The sequence below is a fragment of the Hyperolius riggenbachi genome, chromosome 12, assembly GCF_040937935.1.
Source record: "Hyperolius riggenbachi isolate aHypRig1 chromosome 12, aHypRig1.pri, whole genome shotgun sequence".
Lineage (NCBI taxonomy): Eukaryota > Metazoa > Chordata > Amphibia > Anura > Hyperoliidae > Hyperolius > Hyperolius riggenbachi.
In genome coordinates, this window is record NC_090657.1 from 42876625 (window position 1) to 42895478 (window position 18854).

Below are 18854 nucleotides of genomic sequence, written 5' to 3' on the forward strand. Positions count from 1 at the left end.
TACTCTGTCCTGCCTGTGTGCCCTCTTTGCACTCTCTCGAATAACTGTGTACAGCAGATGGTAGCTTGGAGTGTTCTGTGCATGTGCAGTTAGCAAACATCTGTAACTGTGCATGCCCAGCCAAGGCTTCTGCATGCAGCCATGAGGTAGTACGCATGAATACGGCACGCAAGTGAAGAGAGTATGTACCTTTCAGGGGAAAGGGGGTGGGGTGGAAAAAGGGGGCAAAGCTCCAAAATGGAGGAGATGGTGCTGAAGCTGTGGGACCATGGCATTTATGAGGGCATGGTAGAAGCCCCAGGTGTGTCCATCTTGTGTATGTGCTTTTTTGCCCAGTCTTTATTGTGGTGAGCTTCATTGTGTGCCAAAGGTGCTGCTTCTTCATTCTCATAAATGAATGTCAATTTGTGAACCAAATAAATTATAAATATTATGTCGTGGCTTCTACAGGAGCTTGGAAGACCAAAACAGGGGGTGCCTATGCTTCACCCAGTGATATCAGAGCCCTAGGAAACCATATCCTGTTCTGTGTCTTGGGTAGTAGGCTGTCTACCTTCTTTCCTAATTAATCGTTTGGATGATTCATAAGAAAATACTCTAATATTGTATTGATATTCCTTTGTGTCCTCATTGGATTTATCAAGTTTGCATTGCTGAATAAATACTTTTAAATTCTTCAGTGAATTATTTAATTCACTTTTGCATTTATTGAATGATTCAATTGTTTTAGTTAAAAGCAAACTAAGAGATTTGTATTTGATTTATTAAGTATGAGTGATCCCAGGGTGACAATATTAAATAAGCAACATTCATCTCTCTTTCGAGCAGTCAATTAAAATGACCAAAAAACAAAACCCTAGTGTTTCAATTTATAAATAAGGATTAAAGTGAATTGCAATCAAATATAAATTATGTCTGCTTTAAAATGTTAGGTCAGTGTAGATGCATGTAATGACAGACTAACTTTGACAGTTTGTCATATTTTCAGTCTGTTTCAGATTTTCCAAAAAGAAAAGAGGAAAATTAAACAAACAAACAAACAAACCATAGTGCAGAGAATCTAATAATGTCATAATTGTGCATATTTCCTCTGTAATGAGGTCACTCCAACCGGAATAACTACAAATACCTTCTGTTTTAAGAAGGCACATTTCTGCTTTACATAGCATTTTAGTAAGAGGGTATTTTGGTCCTTTTTTTGCTCCTTACACACTCCTAGGAGCTCTGGTGCACCATGAGCTTGCTGGCAATCTGTAACTTCTCTAATGCCTAATACACATAGTACGATTTTCCGTGCAATAGATGGATCCGTTTGATAAAATTAGTCATGTCCGATATTTCTCCGATCGTTTATGCGCTCGATTTCTCATAGCACTGAATGGAAAAAGATAAGAAAAAGGAATGAAGATAAGACAATCGAGCGCAGAATCGAGTGCCAAATCCTGCAGAAAAAATTATTGGGTCGGAAACTTGCATGTAAAATCTTACCGTGTACCCAGCATTAGGCCTCGATTCATAAAGTATTACCGCATTTGGTAATGCAGAAAACAGCTGACTTTACCAAGCACTTAGGATAATGTAAATTCATAAAGGCAGTTACCGCATGAAAAGCTGAAATTACCAAGCAGTGAGGTAAATTACAGACTTGTGCAGTAAATACCTCAACAATTGTCAGCAAGTGTCAGTAAATGTCAATTCATAAAGACTAAAACATGCAGTGATACCCTGAAATTGTACCGCCACCTCTGGTGTGGCAAAATGAGAGCAGCAACTATGTGAGTGTGTGGGAAGCCAACCGTGACTCAAGCAAGCAGAGAGGGATAAACTATGACTGACCGGAGCTGATAGATAGAATAGATAGAAACAGCCCCTGTCTCTTGCAAGTCCCTGTGATCGATCCGAGAGGACCCGCCTGCTTGTCAGGCAAGTATAGCTTTTCTACCCCCCTCGCCCCCCGCCCCAGGCAGCCAGCAGAGAGATCTCGGAACAAAAGAGGCTTTCCCTGCCTCCCTTCAGACGATAACCATTTAGGTTCCTGTTTGAAGATGCAGAGGAACTAGTGGGGAAATCACTTAAGCAGGGCATGTTTAAAGTTTCTTGGAGTTCATCTAAGCTGTGGCAAATAAATAAAATGTTAAGAAAGACTAATAGACAGATTCAGAGTAAGCCGATGCAGTATAACAGTTTAACAAACTTGTACATCTAAAGGGATGTTGGGATGCCTCTTACTATTGTAATGCACTCATTAGTTTTTGTCTGCTTTTTGAAGCCTATGAATCGAAGCCTAAACGTTTGTTGCAGAAATATCCCCCAAATAACTTCATTTTACACAGACGTCACATTTTTAAACCAAAAAATCAGTGTAACTATATACAGTAAAACTTACTCCATTTATTAGTGAAATGTAACAGATTCACAGATGCACTACAAATGCAACGAGTTTCCTGTAAATGTTTTTCAGCAACCCCATTATGTTCTGATAATTTGTAGGGGCAGAGTTGTAAGCATTGCTGAAAGACTGATTATTTCTAAAAAGATCCCTGTCCAGATTCATTGGAATTGGGGGGAGATCTGGAGCACTGACAATTTAGGTGTGCTAGACCACTTCCGGTTTTGCCATCAGGACCCGACAGGCATGGGAACGCGAGTGATTATTCGCGTTCCCAGCCACAATATCGCCCTCTATGCTGCTATTGCGGTGAGGGCACCGATCGGCTGCAGGGGGCTGAGGGAAGCCCCAGGTGAGTAAAACTAATTTTTTTTAGGAGACTTAAGGTTCACTTTAAGCATAACCATTTTATAGCATAGGGTAAGTTAAAACATTAAACCAATTCATCAAACCACTGACAATCAATCCATAATCAGGTATATTATAATATTATTCACACTAGCCCAATTGTACACTGAAGCGATTAAATCAATAAACCAAGGATACAAGGTTCCCTTAAATATCTGTCCACAGGTGTTAAAAAAGAACGCTCTGAGATTTTCTTCTGGTATATGAAGTTTGTCACAAGTGCACTGAAATTGCTCATGTTATATCTCAGGAAAACCACAATATATTATCTTCATTGTCTTAAGAATTATCTGTTAAGGTAATGACCCAATAACTAATGACATCTGTTTGAAGTGCTCAGTTGTTGTTGGCCATACAGTTATCACCCATGTTCTCTTCTTGTGAGTTATGTTTGTTGCTTCCAACCCGACCCTTCACGTCTGCTAGAAGAAAATGAGTCGGCTAATAATAACCAATCTAACGGCCTGTACCCACCATGCGATTTTCTCGACCATTTTTCCAATGACCGGCAATTTTTTTTCGGGGGGGGGGGGGCAGGGGGCGACATGCGATTGTTTCCACGATCTGGTGATGTGGGTACAGGCGTGCGATTACACTGACGGTTGGCTACATGCACCGATAAGACCATTATCGCAGATTAGAGCTTTAAGACCCCTGACGGCTGCACACAAAGTGCAGCTATCGCTTGAAGTCTTGTTGGTGCCCATCGCGTGACTAGTGCATACCTACCGGCAGAAAGATAGATTAGGGAAGTGATTGTTATGAAGGGACGTTGCTGGATCTATTTTCATGCATGGCTGCGGTCTGTAGCTTAAGAGCAAACTCTTAATCGCTGTTATTTCAAGATACTGCTGTTACGTTGATTTTCATACATATTTTGCTGCTCTGCTTTCTGGAGTATTGCCTACCTAGTAACACCACAGTAGCCGCATCTTTGCATTAGTACCTGCAAAAGGCAGAAAATATTCTAACTCGGACGTAATTCCCAATAACCTTAAGGCTTCTTGCACACCAAGACGTTGCGTTAGGTGGCACGTTAAGGTCGCATAACGTGCACCTAACACAACGTATGGTGCTGCAAGAGCCGACGGTAGAGTGAGCCGCGTTAGGCGGCTCGATTCCTATAATGTCTCCCAGAGTGACGCTGATTGGCCAGCGGGACCACGTGATGCGGAGCGAGACACTCCGCATCACGTGGTCCCGCCGGCCAATCAGCGCCCGCCAGTGCAGTGAATATTAAGTAGCCATGTGCGCGGCTACTGTAGCTGGCTCTCCCCGCCTTCTCTCCGCCCCCCACTGCGCATGTGCAAACAGTCTAACGCGGCTATAGCCGCTCCAACGCCGTAGCATGCTGCACTTTGCGGAGAGCGTGCAGCGTTACATGTAACGCAACGTGGGCTGTGTGAACAGCCCACTTGTGTTACATTGCTGTGCGTTGGGGGAGCGTTACAGGCACACTAACGTGCGCCTGTAACGTCTTGGTGTGTAAGCAGCCTAAAACTAACCTGCCCAATAAACACTGTAGTTAACAATCCCATGTGAAAGCAGTAGCTGTCTATTACAAATGCTTGCTTAAATACCGTATTTTTCGGACTATAAGACGCCCCTGACCATAAGACGCATCTAAATTTAGAAGACAAAAAGCAGGGGATAAAATATATACTAAACCTGGTGCATCTATGGTGAAGTACATCCATGTACCTCTTGTGTTTCCCGGTGTCTTCCTCTGTCCCACTTCTGTCCTCCTGTGTTCCCCATGTGTCCACCTCTGTCCTCCTTGTGTCCCTCTCTATGCCCCTTTGTGTCCCCCTATGTCTTCAGTTTGTCCCCGTGTCCTACTCTGCATGGGCATAGTTCAAGGGGTCCCCGGCATTGCGGCAGGATGAAGGTTCGTATTGGCAAGTGTTCACAAGTCAGGAACTCCCTGTATTTGGACGATAAGATGCAGTGAATTTTTCTCCCCACTTTTGGGAGAGAAAAGGTGAGTCTTATAGTCCAAAAAATACAGTATTTGTATAGGTCTAAAATGAGGGCATTACTTTTTCTTTTTTTCAAGACAAAAGTGGAGTATGGCATAAACATTAAGCGGAGCCAGTGAAAAGTTCAATTAATAATGCCACATTGTTAGTAAATGCTTTTTCTATCCCTTGGTCTGTTTCCCTATCAGTGTCATTCCTTCTAACCTCTAGGAAATCAGAATTCAAGTAAAAAAAAACACCAATTCAGTGGTCTTTGAATTAAAGAATTTAGTCACCTATCACACAGACTTGGGGCCATATGCAATTCACATTTTCTCCTAGGAGATAATTTTTTTTATCCTTTTTTTGTATTGTTTATTGTATCAGTATTTAAAATATTTCAGCACTTTGCAAATGAAAAACTACCAAAAAGTATGTGAAAAAGTCCTACCAAGATTATTTTGAGTATTCTCTTGCTTGCTGGAGTTTTAAAGAAAACCTGTATTTAAAAAAAAATCCCTCTGGGGAATACTTACCTCGGGGATGGAGGGGGGAGGGGCTCTGGATCCAAATGAGGCTTCCCCCATCCTCTTCCGTCCCTCCGTTCAAGTGCCAGGGTCCCCGGTAGTTCGGCGAGGTAAATATTTACCTACCGTGATAATGCCCAGGCGCACTAGCCGCTCTTCATTTTGGTTAAGATGGAAATAGCTGCACCTGATCGATCTGCTCTACTGCGTAGGCGCAAGTGCTTTTGCGCCTGCGCAGTAGAGCGGATATGATTGGGCCCGGCTATTTCCGCCTAGCCCGAACGAAGAGCCGCTACTGCACATGTGCAGGATCCCAGAGAGATAAATATATCAAGCCCTGTTAAGCTTGTCGGGGAGCCAGCGCTGGATTCCCTAAAGCTACAGTGGAGGGGGAAGCCTCATTGCGACCCTAAGACTTTCACCTCCTGAGGTAAGAATCCCCCAGAGATATAATACTTCTTACTGAACCCCACTCCACTGTCTATAAACAACCATGGTCATCGTTAATCCCTACCATTGATGACGAGGACTGGGAGAATGCCCTCATTAAACCATTCGAATATTTAATTGCCTCCAGAGACAAGTTAATCCAATTTAAAATACTACACAGAGCTTACATGACCCCTAACAGACTTACTAGATTCAATCCTTCAAACCCTGCCTCTTGCTGGAGGTGCGGTGAAGAATCTGCAAACTTTGATCATGTCTTCTGGGCATGCCCTAAAATAGCTCCAAATTGGGAAGAAATCTGTAAGTACATCTCTAGAATAACCAACATTTGAGTTTCTCCTGAACCATTACACTGCCTGCTGGGTGAAGTGACGACCCTAGCTCCTACTAGAGCTCAAAGAACTCTATTGGGATTATTACTATTCTACTACAGAAAAAGCATTTTACTACAGTGGAAGCAACCAGATCCTCCATCTCTCTCTTATTGGAAAAGTCTCATAAATTCATCTCTACACCTGTATAAGGCAGTGTACATTGCCAGAGGTTGCCCAACCAAATTCCAGAGAGTATGGGGTGTATGGATAAAGAACCGAGAAACGGTTTGGTCAGATTGAAATATCACCCTAACTTAAATCTTTATATTAGACGAATATTGGGGTTTTATCAGTTAATTAGTGTCTGAGACTGTATGAGGGCTCACTGTTTCTCTCTCACGGGATGGGAGTGGGGAGGAAGGGGTGTCTATAATAATAAAGGTACGCACATACTAAAAATTAATGTGTTCATTGGTGATATGACACATTAGTACACTGTATGTACTCAGATAACAAAATCTGTATTTAAATTGCCATTATTTGTACAGTTGCTGTCTGATGTGCAAGCTTCCCTTATTGACTTCTTCTTGTTGGTTGTATGTTATAATCCCCAATTGTATGTTTCTGGGGACTGTTGAATTTATTTGTTTGTTCTCTTTTTCTTAAACAAATAAAAAGAAACTTTAAAAAAAAGAATCCCCCAGAGAGTTTTTTTTTTTTTAATACAGAGTCTCTTTAACCACTTGCAGACCGCCCACAGCCGATGGGCGGCGGCAAGGGCTAGGCCCAAACGACCGCAATACGCCCATCGGCGGTGGCGGCGGCGGGCGTGGTTATGCGGCGATCGTTTCATTCGTGACGCGATCAGCCGCCAGCGACAGGCTCCACCCCCCTCGCGCTGTAACCCGATCGCCCTTCGGAAGCGCCGGTGGGTTACTAGCACCCGGATCGCCGCTGAAACAACGTATAATAGGCTTTGTAATGTATACAAAGCCTATTATACAGGCTGCCTTCTGCCCTGGTGGTCCCAGTGTCCGAGGGACCACCAGGGCAAGCTGCAGCCACCCTAGTCTGCACCAAGCACACTGATCCTGCCCCCCCTTCCCTTTGATCGCCCACAGCACCCCTCAGACCCCCCGCCCACCCCCCAGACCCCTGTTTTGCGCCCACCCCCCTAATCACCCATCAATCACTCCCTGTAACTATCTGTCAACACTATTTTTTTTTATTCCCTAAACTGCCCCTGGGGACTCCTGATCACCCCCCCACCCCTCATATTCTCCCCAGACCCCCCCCCCCCCCCCTCTGTGTACTGTATGCATCTATCACCCCTGATCACCTGTCAATCACCCCCTGTCACCACCTGTTACTGCCACCCATCAATCAGCCCCTAACCTGCCCCTTGCGGGCGATCTGATCACCCACCCACACTATCAGATTGCACACAGACCTGCCGTCAGATCACCTCCCAAGTGCATTGTTTACATCTGTTCTCTCTTCTAAACACCTACTAATTACCCATCAATCACCCCCTATCACCACCTGTCACTGTTACCCATCAGATTAGACCCTAATCTGCCCCTTGCGTGCACCCAATCACCCGTCCACATGCTCAGATTGCCCTCAGACCCCCCTTATCAATTCGCCAGTGCATAATTTACATCTGTTTTTCCCTGTAATAAACCACTGATCACCTGTCAATCACCCATCAATCACCCCCTGTCACTGCCACCCATCAATCACCCCCTGTCACTGCCACCCATCAATCAGCCCCTAACCTGCCCCTTGCGGGCAATCTGATCACCCACCCACACCATCAGATCGCCTGAAGACCCGCCGTCAGATCACCTCCCAAGTTCATTGTTTACATCTGTTCTCTCTTCTAAACACCTACTGATTACCCATCAATCACACTCTATCACCACCTGTCACTGTTACCCATCAGATTAGACCCTAATCTGCCCCTTGCGGGCACCCAATCACCTGTCCACACGCTCAGATTGCCCTCAGACCCCCCTTATCAATTTGCCAGTGCATTATTTACATCTGTTCTTCCCTGTAATAAACCACTGATCACCTGTCAATCACCTATCAATCACCCCCTGTCACTGCCACCCATCAATCACCCCCTGTCACTGCCACCCATCAATCAGCCCCTAACCTGCCCCTTGCGGGCAATCTGATCACCCACCCACACCATCAGATCGCCTGAAGACCTGCCATCAGATCACCTCCCAAGTGCATTGTTTACATCTGTTCTCTCTTCTAAACGCCCACTAAATACCCATCAATCACCCATCAATCACCCCCTATCACCACCTGTCACTGCTACCTATCAGATTAGACCCCCATCTGCCCCTAGGCCTCCAAATCATCCGCCCCCACACCCTCAGACCCCAGCCCTGATCACCTCGCCAGTGCATTGCTTGCATCTATTCCCCCCTCTAATCACACCTTGAGACACCCATCAATCACCTCCTGTCACCACCTGTCACCCCCTAGCACACCTACCCATCAGATCAGGCCCTAATTTCCCCGTGTGGGCTCCTGATCACTCGGCCAAACCCTCAGATTCCCCTCAGACCCCCTTCTGATCACCTCCCCAGTGCATTGATTGCATCTATTTTCCCCTCTAACCACCCTCTGAGACACCCATCAGTCACCTCCTGTCACCCCCCTAGCACTCCTATCCATCAGATCAGGCCCAATACAACCTGTCATCTAAAAAGCCACCCTGCTTATGACCGGTACCACAAAATTTGCCCCCTCATAGACCACCTGTCATCAAAATTTACAGATGCTTATATCCCTGAACAGTCATTTTGAGACATTTGGTTTCCAGACTACTCACGGTTTTGGGCCTGTAAAATGTCAGGGCGGTATAGGAACCCCACAAGTGACCCCATTTTAGAAAGACACCCCAAGGTATTCTGTTAGGTGTATGACGAGTTCATAGAAGATTTTATTTTTTGTCACAAGTTAGCGGAAATTGATTTGTATTGCTTTTTTTTTTTCACAAAGTGTCAATTTCCGCTAACTTGTGACAAAATAAAAAATCTTCTATGAACTCACCATACTCCTAACAGAATACCTTGGGGTGTCTTTTTTCTAAAATGGGGTCACTTGTGGGGTTCCTATACTGCCCTGGCATTTTAGGGGCCCTAAACCGTGAGGAGTAGTCTAGAATCCAAATGCCTCAAAATGACCTGTTAATAGGACGTTAGGCCCCTTAGCGCACCTAGGTTGCAAAAAAGTGTCACATGTGGTATCGCCGTACTCAGAAGTAGTAGTATGCGTTTTGGGGTGTATTTTTACACATACCCATGCTGGGTGGGAGAAATCTCTCTGTAAATGCACAATTGTGTGTAAAAAAAAATCAAAAGATTGTCATTTACAGAGATATTTCTCCCACCCAGCATGGGTATGTGTAAAAATACACCCCAAAACACATTATACTACTTCTCCTGAGTACGGCGGAACCACATGTGTGGCACTTTTTTGCACCCTAACTGCGCTAAGGGGCCCAAAGTCCAATGAGTACCTTTAGGATTTCACAGGTCATTTTGTGACATTTGGTTTCAAGACTACTTCTCACAGTTTAGGGCCCCTAAAATGCCAGGGCAGTATAGGAACCCCACAAATGACCCCATTTTAGAAAGAAGATACCCCAAGGTATTCCATTAGGAGTATGGTGAGTTCATAGAAGATTTTATTTTTTGTCACAAGTTAGCGGAAAATGACACTTTGTGAAAAAAAGCAATTAAAATCAATTTCCGCTAACTTGTGACAAAAGAGAAAATCCTCTATGAACTCACCATACTCCTAACGGAATACCTTGGGGTGTCTTCTTTCTAAAATGGGGTCATTAGTGGGGTTCCTATACTGCCCTGGCATTTTAGGGGCCCTAAACCGTGAGGAGTAGTCTTGAAACCAAATGTCACAAAATGACCTGTGAAATCCTAAAGGTACTCATTGGACTTTGGGCCCCTTAGCGCAGTTAGGGTGCAAAAAAGTGCCACACATGTGGTATCGCCGTACTCAGGAGAAGTAGTATAATTTGTTTTGGGGTGTATTTTTACACATACCCATGCCGAGTGGGAGAAATATCTCTGTAAATGGACAATTGTGTGTAAAATAAATCAAAAAATTGTCATTTACAGAGATATTTCTCCCACCCAGCATGGGTATGTGTAAAAATACACCCCAAAACACATTATCCTACTTCTCCTGAGTACGGCAATACCACATGTGTGGCACTTTTTTGCAGCCTAACTGCGCTAAGGGGCCCCAAGTCCAATGAGAACCTTTAGGCTTTACAGGGGTGCTTACAATTAGGCACCCCCCAAAAAGCCAGGAAAGTAAACACCCCACAAATGACCCCATTTTGGAATGTAGACACTTCAAGGTATTCAGAGAGGAGCATAGTGAGTCCGTGGCAAATTTCATTTTTTTTGTCGCAAGTTAGAAGAAATGGAAACTTTTTTTTTTTTTGTCACAAAGTGTCATTTTCCGCTAACTTGTGACAAAAAATAAAATCTTCTATGAACTTACCATGCCTCTCAGTGAATACTTTGGGATATCTTCTTTCCAAAATGGGGTCATTTTGGGGGTATTTATACTATCCTGGAATTTCAGCACCTCATGAAACATGATAGGTGGTCAGAAAAGTCAGAGATGCTTCAAAATGGGAAAATTCACTTTTGGCACCATAGTTTGTAAACGCTATAACTTTTACCCAAACCAATAAAATTACACTGAATGGATTTTTTTTTTCATCAGACATGTAGCAGAATAAATTTGGACAAAAATGTATACAGAAATTTTACTTTATTTAAAAAATGTCAGCACAGAAAGTAAAAAAAAAATCATTTTTTTGACAAAATTCATGTCTTTTTTGATGAATATATTAAAAACTAAAACTCACAGCAGCAATCAAATAGCACCAAAAGAAAGCTGTATTAGTGACAAGAAAAGGAGGTAAAATTCATTTAGGTGGTAGGTTGTATGACTGAGCAATAAACCGCGAAAGCTGCAGTGGTCTGAATGGAGAAAAAGGCTCTGGTCCTTAAGGGGCGAAAAGACTGGTCCTCAAGTGGTTAAAAGGCATTTTTGACAAGCTGTGAAAATATCACTTAGGAGAAGACTCAGGTGAAAAAATGTATTGCATGTGGGCCTTAGTTTGCTTTTTTCTGTTTTTGCACACATAATGCAAGGCAATGGAATCACATTTGAATTTCATTGTGTGATTTTATTCAGATGCAATTTTTCTGCAGAAAAAATAAAATCCTACGTGTATGATTTTTTGGGGGGAATGGACATATGATCCACGTATACAGTGCATCCAGAAAGTATTCACAGCACATCAATTTTTCCACATTTTGTTACAGCTTTATTCCAAAATGGATTAAATTAATACTTCCTCAGAATACTGCACACAACAACCCATAATGCCAACGTGAAAAACGTTCACTTTATGTATTGGTAAATTTATTAAAAGTAAAAAAAATTGAGAAAGCACATGTGCACAAGCAGTGGCGTACCTAGGGCATTTGACACCCGGTGCTAGGTATTGAAAGACACCCCCCCCCCCCCCACGGTCCGGCCGCGGCGAAAAAATGGGCGTGGCTATGACCGGATGGGGCGGAGCTAATTTAAAAGTGCACCCAAGTTTTAGTCAACCTTTCTCCAGAAAATTCACATCATTGCGCAGCTTTTCTCCAGAAAATACACAAAATGTCAGAAGCTTTCAACATAAAATACACGTAATGCGAGAACATTTCACCAGACATTACACGTTATGTGAGCAGATTTCACAAGAAAATACATTCAATCATGTCGGCAGATTTGACCAGAAAAAAATCATTCAATCTTGCGGTAGATTTGACCAGAACATACACAATGTCAGCACCAGATTTCACCACAAAATACACAATATCGGTAGTTAAACTGACCACAAAATACACAATGACGGTAGTTAAACTGACCACAAAATACACGACGGTAGTTAAACTGACCACAAAATACACAATGTTGGCAGTTAATCTGACCACAAAATACACAATGTCGGTAGCAGATCTGACCACAAAATACACAATATCGGTAGCAGATTTGAGTGTTGGCAAGCTGATAGCCTGGTGGGTAGGTGGTTAAGGGTGAGCAGCCTGATTGCCTAGTGGGTAGGTGGGCAGCCTGCTGGGTAGCAGTGGTGGGTAGGTGGGCAGCCTGCTGAGTAGCCTGGTGGGTAGGTGGGCAGCAGTGGTGGGTAGGTGGGTAGCATGGTGGGTAGCCTGGTGGGTAGGGGGGCAGCAGTGGTGGGTAGGTGGGCAGCCTGCTGGGTAGCAGTGGTGGGTAGGTGGGCAGCCTGCTGGGTAGCAGTGGTGGGTAGGTGGGCAGCAGTGGTGGGTAGGTGGGCAGCCTGCTGGATAGCCTGGTGGGTAGGTGGGCAGCCTGCTGGGTAGCAGTGGTGGGTAGGTGGGCAGCAGTGGTGGGTAGGTGGGCAGCCTGCTGGGTAGCCTGGTGGGTAGGTGGGCAGCCTGCTGGGCAGCAGTGGTGGGTAGGTGGGCAGCAGTGGTGGGTAGGTGGGCAGCAGTGGTGCAGTGGTGGGTAGGTGGGCAGCAGTGGTGGGTAGCCTGGTGGGTAGATGGGCAGCCTGCTGGGTAGCCTGGTGGGTAGGAGGGCAGCAGCGGTGGGTAGGTGGGCTGCAGCGGTGGGTAGGTGGGCAGCAGTGGTGGGTAGGTGGGCAGCAGTGGTGGGCAGCAGTGGTGGGTAGGTGGGCAGCAGTGGTGGGTAGCCTGGTGGGTAGGTGGGCAGCCTGCTGGGTAGCCTGGTGGGTAGGTGGGCAGCAGTGGTGGGTAGGTGGGCAGCAGTGGTGGGTAGCCTGGTGGGTAGGTGGGCAGCAGTGGTGGGTAGGTGGGCAGCAGTGGTGGGTAGGTGGGCAGCAGTGGTGGGTAGCCTGCTGGGTAGCCTGGTGGGTAGGTAGGCAGCAGTGGTGGGTAGATGGGCAGCCTGCTGGGTAACCTGGTGGGTAGGTGGGCAGCAGTGGTGGGTAGGTGGGCAGCAGTGGTGGGTAGCCTGGTGGGTAGGTGGGCAGCAGTGGTGGGTAGGTGGGCAGCAGTGGTGGGTAGCCTGCTGGGTAGCCTGGTGGGTAGGTAGGCAGCAGTGGTGGGTAGATGGGCAGCCTGCTGGGTAGCCTGGTGGGTAGGTGGGCAGCAGTGGTGGGTAGGTGGGCAGCAGTGGTGGGTAGGTGGGCAGCAGTGGTGGGTAGCCTGCTGGGTAGCCTGGTGGGTAGGTGGGCAGCAGTGGTGGGTAGGTGGGCAGCAGTGGTGGGTAGGTGGGCAGCAGCGGTGGGTAGCCTGCTGGGTAGGTGGGCAGCAGCGGTGGGTAGCCTGGTGGGTAGGTGGGCAGCAGCGGTGGGTAGGTGGACAGCAGCGGTGGGTAGCCTGGTGGGTAGGTGGGCAGCAGTGGTGGGTAGGTGGTGGGCAGCAGCGGTGGGTAGGTGGGCAGCAGCGGTGGGTGGCCGGGCCGGTGCACCTGTAAAAGAAAAAAAAAACATTCACTTACCTGCAGATGAAACCTCTCTTCCGAATCCCAGGCAGCCTCCGCAGCTCCTCTTGAATGTCCCGCGCCGTCTCCTGCTGCGTCATCAGTGCAGGGCTACGGGAAGATGGCCACCGAAGCCCGCACTGGAGACAAAAATAGACGGCAAGATGGCGTCGGCGGCCATCTTGCCGTCTATTTTTGTCTCCAGTGCGGGCTTCGGCGGCCATCTTCCCGTAGCCCTGCTCGGGTAAACTGAGGGCGGCTATCAGCCGCCCTGTCAGTGCCCGTTCTGCCCTTGGAGGGGAAGCGCCGAAGGAGGGGACCCAGGTGAGGGAGATGTGGGGGGGTATTTCCCCCCTCCCCGCCGACGCTGCCACCCCTCCTTCAGCGCTGCTTCCCCTCCTGTGTCATCAAGGCTTCTGGGGAGGCCTTGATGACACCCCCCCTGGAGCTGACACCCGGAGCGGAGCGCTCCTGGCCGCCCCATGGTAGGGACGCCACTGTGCACAAGTATTCACAGCCTGGTCATTCTTGAGATGTTTCTGCAGCTTAATTGGAGTCCACATGTGGAAAAAAAAAAGTTGATTGGACATGATTTGGAAAGGCACCCACCTGTCTTTACAAGTTCCCACAGTTGACGGTTTATGACAGAGCACAAACTAAGCATGTAGTCAAAGGACTTAACCACTTCACAACTGAGCGGTTTTACCCCTTGAGCACCAGAGCAATTTTCTCCTTTCAGCGCTCCTTACATTCATTCGCCTATAACTTTATCATTACTTATCACAATAAAATGAACTATATCTATTTTTTTTTCGCCACCAATTAGGCTTTCTTTAGGTGGGACACTATGCCAAGAATTATTTTATTCTAAATGTGTTTTAATGGGAAAATAGGAAGACATTTTGAAAAAAAATCATTATTTTTCAGTTTTCCGCCATTATAGTTTTTAAATAATGCATGCTACTATAATTAAAATCCATGTAACTTATATGCCCATTTGTCCCGGTTATTACACCGTTTAAATTATGTCCCTATCACAATGTTTGGCGCCAATATTTTATTTGCAAATAAAGGTGCATTTTTTTCAGTTTTGCGTCCATCCCTAATTACAATCCCATAATTTATAAAGTAACAAAGTAACAACGTTATACCCTCTTTATATAAATATTTAAAGATTTCAGTCCCTAAGGTAACTATTTAAGTTTTTTTTTATTGTAATTTTTTATTTATTTTAATATTGCCCCCCAAAAAAATTGGTAACAATTGGGGAGTGTGGGAGTTAATGAGTTAATTTTATATTTGAAAATCATGTCTTTGTATGTGAAAAATGTTTTGGGTGTAGTATTACTTTTTGGCCACAAGATGGCCACATTATTTTCTTTTGCAGGCGTCCTACAAGCGCTTGCAGGAAGTTTAGGGAGGCTGTGAAACTGAGTTTTTCTCACAATGATCGCGCTGCTTCTCATAGAAGTATGCCGATCATTGCGGGGGCAGAGATCAACAAGCGGGAATGGTTTTTCCCATTCATTGATCTCCGGGCGAGCGGGCGGCAGCATGCACGATCGCGGGAGCACACGCACGTGCGAGTGGGAGCGCGGGGTGCGTATATCTACGCTCCGGGCAGGGAACTCAAGTCCAAAGGAGCGTAGATATATTGTACCCAGGCGGGGAAGTGGTTAAGGTGCATACACACATCAGACTATAGTCTTTGGAAAATGAACGATCACAGACCAAACTTACCACCCTTCATGTAGTATGAGAGCCATACCTTCACAGTCTTTTCTATGGAGCTGAACTCCCCATCAGAAAAAAAAAATCTTTGCAAGATGCTGCACACAAAGATGCTGTACAGACACAAAAGATCAGTTCCTGAAAAAGATCCGTTCTTGCAAATTGCATTCATAGTCTATCAGATCTGCAGATCATCCTACACACCTTGTTTAACTGACATTCATCTGCAGATCAGACAATCATCTGCAGATCTGAAAATCCATCCTGGTGGATCTGATCTGCAGATGAATGTCAATTAAACAAGGTGTGTATGATGATCTGCAGATCTCATAGACTATGAATGCAATTTGCAGGAACGGATCTTTGGCAGGAACAGATCTTTTGCAGATACTGATCTTTTGTGTCTGTATAGCATGTTTGTGTGCAGCATCTTGCAAAGATTTTTTCTGATGGGGAGTTCAGCTCCATAGAATAGACTGTGTAGAATTGCTCTCGTACTACATGAAGGGTGGTAAGATTGGTCTGTGATCTTTCATTTTCCAAAGACTATAGTCTGATGTGTGTATGCACCCTAAGATGTCCGAGACAGAATTGTCCCAAGGCACAAGACTGGGTAAGATTACAGACAAATTTCTGCAGCTTTGAACTTCCCAATGAGCCCAGTGGCCTCCATCACCCGTAAGCTGAAGAAGTTTAAAACCACCAGGACTCTTCATAGAGCTGGCTGACGATCTGAACTGAGTTATTGGGGGAGAAGGGCCTTAGTCAGGGAGGTTACCAAGAACCAGGTGGTCACTCGGTTAGAGCTCCAAAGCTCCTTTGTGGAGAGAGGCAAACCTTCCAGGATGACAACCATCTCTGCAGCAAAACACCAATCAGGCCTGGTCAAGTGGCCAAACTGAAGCCACTACTTAGTAAAAGACACATGACAGCCTGCCTGGAGTTTGCCAAAAGGCACCTGAAGGACTCAGAAACCAAATTCTCGTATCTGATGAGACAAAGATTTGAACTCTTTGATGTGAATGCCAGGCATCATGTTTGGAGGAAACTAGGCACCACTCATCACCAGGCAAATACCATCCCTACAATGGAGCATGGTGGTGGCAGCATCATGCTGTGGGGATGTTTTTCAGCGGCAGGAACTTGGAAACTAGTCAGGATAAAGGGAAAACTGACTGCAGCAGTGTACAGGCATCCTGGATGAAAACCTGATCGAGAGCGCTGTTGAACTCAGACTGGGGCGACGGTTCATCTTTCAGAAGAATGACCCTAAGCACACAGTCAAGATGTCAAAGGAGCAGCTTCAGGACAACTCTGTGAATGTCCTTGAGTGACCTAGCCAGAGCACAGACTTAAATCCAATTGAACATCTCTGGAGAGATCTTTAAATGATTGTACACCATTGTCATTATGGGGTGTTGCGTATAGAATTCTGAAGGAAAAATCCATTTTGGGATAAGGCTGTCTCAAAATGTGGAAAAAGTGATGTGCAGTGAATACTTTCTGAATGCACTGTAATGTAAGTTAGTAGAAGCACAGAGGAATAGCATTTGTCACCCAAGAATCGCATCAGATTTCTGAAGTTATACATTACTTTGCCATGTGTATTAACTTCATTGATATGCACAGAAAAATTGCATAATACGAAAAATTCAGTATGGTAATGGTAACAAGAAAACATCAGTTTGCCACTAATTCCATTATGATGAGACTTAATCTCTTTGCAGGTAGTTTCTGAGGCATCGTTTTCAATCTTCATTTTTAAACTGTTATGCTTAGCTTAGGGTTTGTTTATGTATAATAAAGTTGTGCCTAATGCTTTTTTAACAGGCAGTGGGGTGGGGAGGAGATAATCCTATAGAATTGGAGACTGTCCAGGACAGTCTCTGCTTCAGTTTCGGGTAGATTACATGATAGCGATATTGGTGGTGTGGATTTTTTTTTTAATATCTCAGATGGGCTGCATTTAAAATTATGCAGCATGAGAAGGAAACCGAGGTTGAAATAACTGGGAAACTGTCCATACAGTTTAATTGTGGTAGTTCTGCGGCTCATTATACACTGTTATCAGATCAGCATTGTTAAAGCTCATCAGCACATTTGAATGCAAGTTCTGTACCTTTGCAGCATTATGCTATGCATTGCCATATGCTATAGGGTGTTGCAGAGCAATACCACTATACAAATAGTAATATGGGGAAATTCTCTGTTTGGGCTGATAAAATGCATAATAAAATGTCCAACTCCACAGCAACAGCCGTCTTTGAATGCAGCGAAACAAGCTTTGAAGTAACTGGATTTTTGTTTTTTTGCTAGGCTCAAAGGTTGTGGCACTACAGAAGAGAGACATGAAAGGAGCACCTCATTTGCTGTTTAGCTACACGCAGAAAAATAATTGGTATGTAACATTTTGCAGTTCTTGTGTGCAAATACAATCTCCTTGTGTACTTAAAGCGTACCTAAACCAAACATTTTTTTAATTCAAAATATTTAGTTGCACCACTCTGACACATTCAACGATAAATAAACACTCCTTCAAGCCTATGAGCATTTCAGTACATGCTTTTCACCCTTCTCTTTTCATAACTAGGGTTATACAGGTGGCAGCCATTACTTCTGAGCTTAGTAGGAGGTTTTAGATCATGGGTATGTTAGTCATCAACTACCCTCCCCCCCCATGGGCGTCGTCTATGTGAAATCTCACACAAGCTGAGATCACCTCCCCTGTGACATCATCAGTAGCAGCCTGTGTTTTGTTTTTTAACTCCTCCACCAGTCTGCCGGATTCTGTCCCAGCAATATTAAAGGAAGGCAGGGGTTCCTCCAATAAATGTAAAATATTTTATATTTTTTATCATGCAGCTGAAAAAAGACTGGTATTAATTATTATAAGTTGGAAAACAGATTTTATTTCTGAAATCTGAAAGTATTTTTAATTTGAGTCCAATTTAAATGATGCAATCAAGTACCTTGCAGGGAGCTTACCATCAAACCAAAAAGGGTATAACCTATGGGGGCAGATTATTAACACACTGAAACAGCAAGAGTTAAATCTTCTTGCGCACGGAAGTGAAGATAACTTTATTATCGTTAACTTAGCAGCTGCGCTAGTGAAGTATCGCAGTAGCAATACATCACTATGATGCGGCATTTACCGTATTGGCCGTTGCTAAGGATCGCAAGCTACCTTGCCAGTAGCATACCGGCGGGATAATTACTTCACTAGCGCCCATAAGAGGATTTGGCTTGCGCTGTTTCAGAACATTAACCATAATATATCTGCACCATGATGTGATATTTGTAAAGGGGCAGGGGCCTGTATACTGTATAGTATTATTTGGCTTTTGTGACTTGATCCTTCCGTCTGACACTAGGAAGTCTCATTCAGAGTTTTTGAATGGAAAATAATGATCACATATGTGAGCTATGCTCTCTGTTCATTATCTGCATTTCCCCCTATGTGGGCTGGTCCTCTGTTTCTTGTGACATTACAAATAGTTTGTCCTGTATCGTTTAATCAAGACAATATACAGTA

At 44.8% G+C, this 18854-nt stretch overlaps 1 long non-coding RNA gene across 4 annotated transcripts in view; it reads left to right on the forward strand.

Moving 5' to 3' along the window:
- LOC137541571 (uncharacterized) overlaps nucleotides 1–18854 on the forward strand; it is a 1030398-nt gene that overhangs the window by 636141 nt on the left and 375403 nt on the right. For all 4 annotated transcript variants that reach the window (XR_011025219.1, XR_011025217.1, XR_011025218.1 and 1 more), the window contains one exon: nucleotides 17636–17717. This is a non-coding gene — a long non-coding RNA (uncharacterized lncRNA). The remainder of the gene's footprint in view (nucleotides 1–17635; nucleotides 17718–18854) is intronic.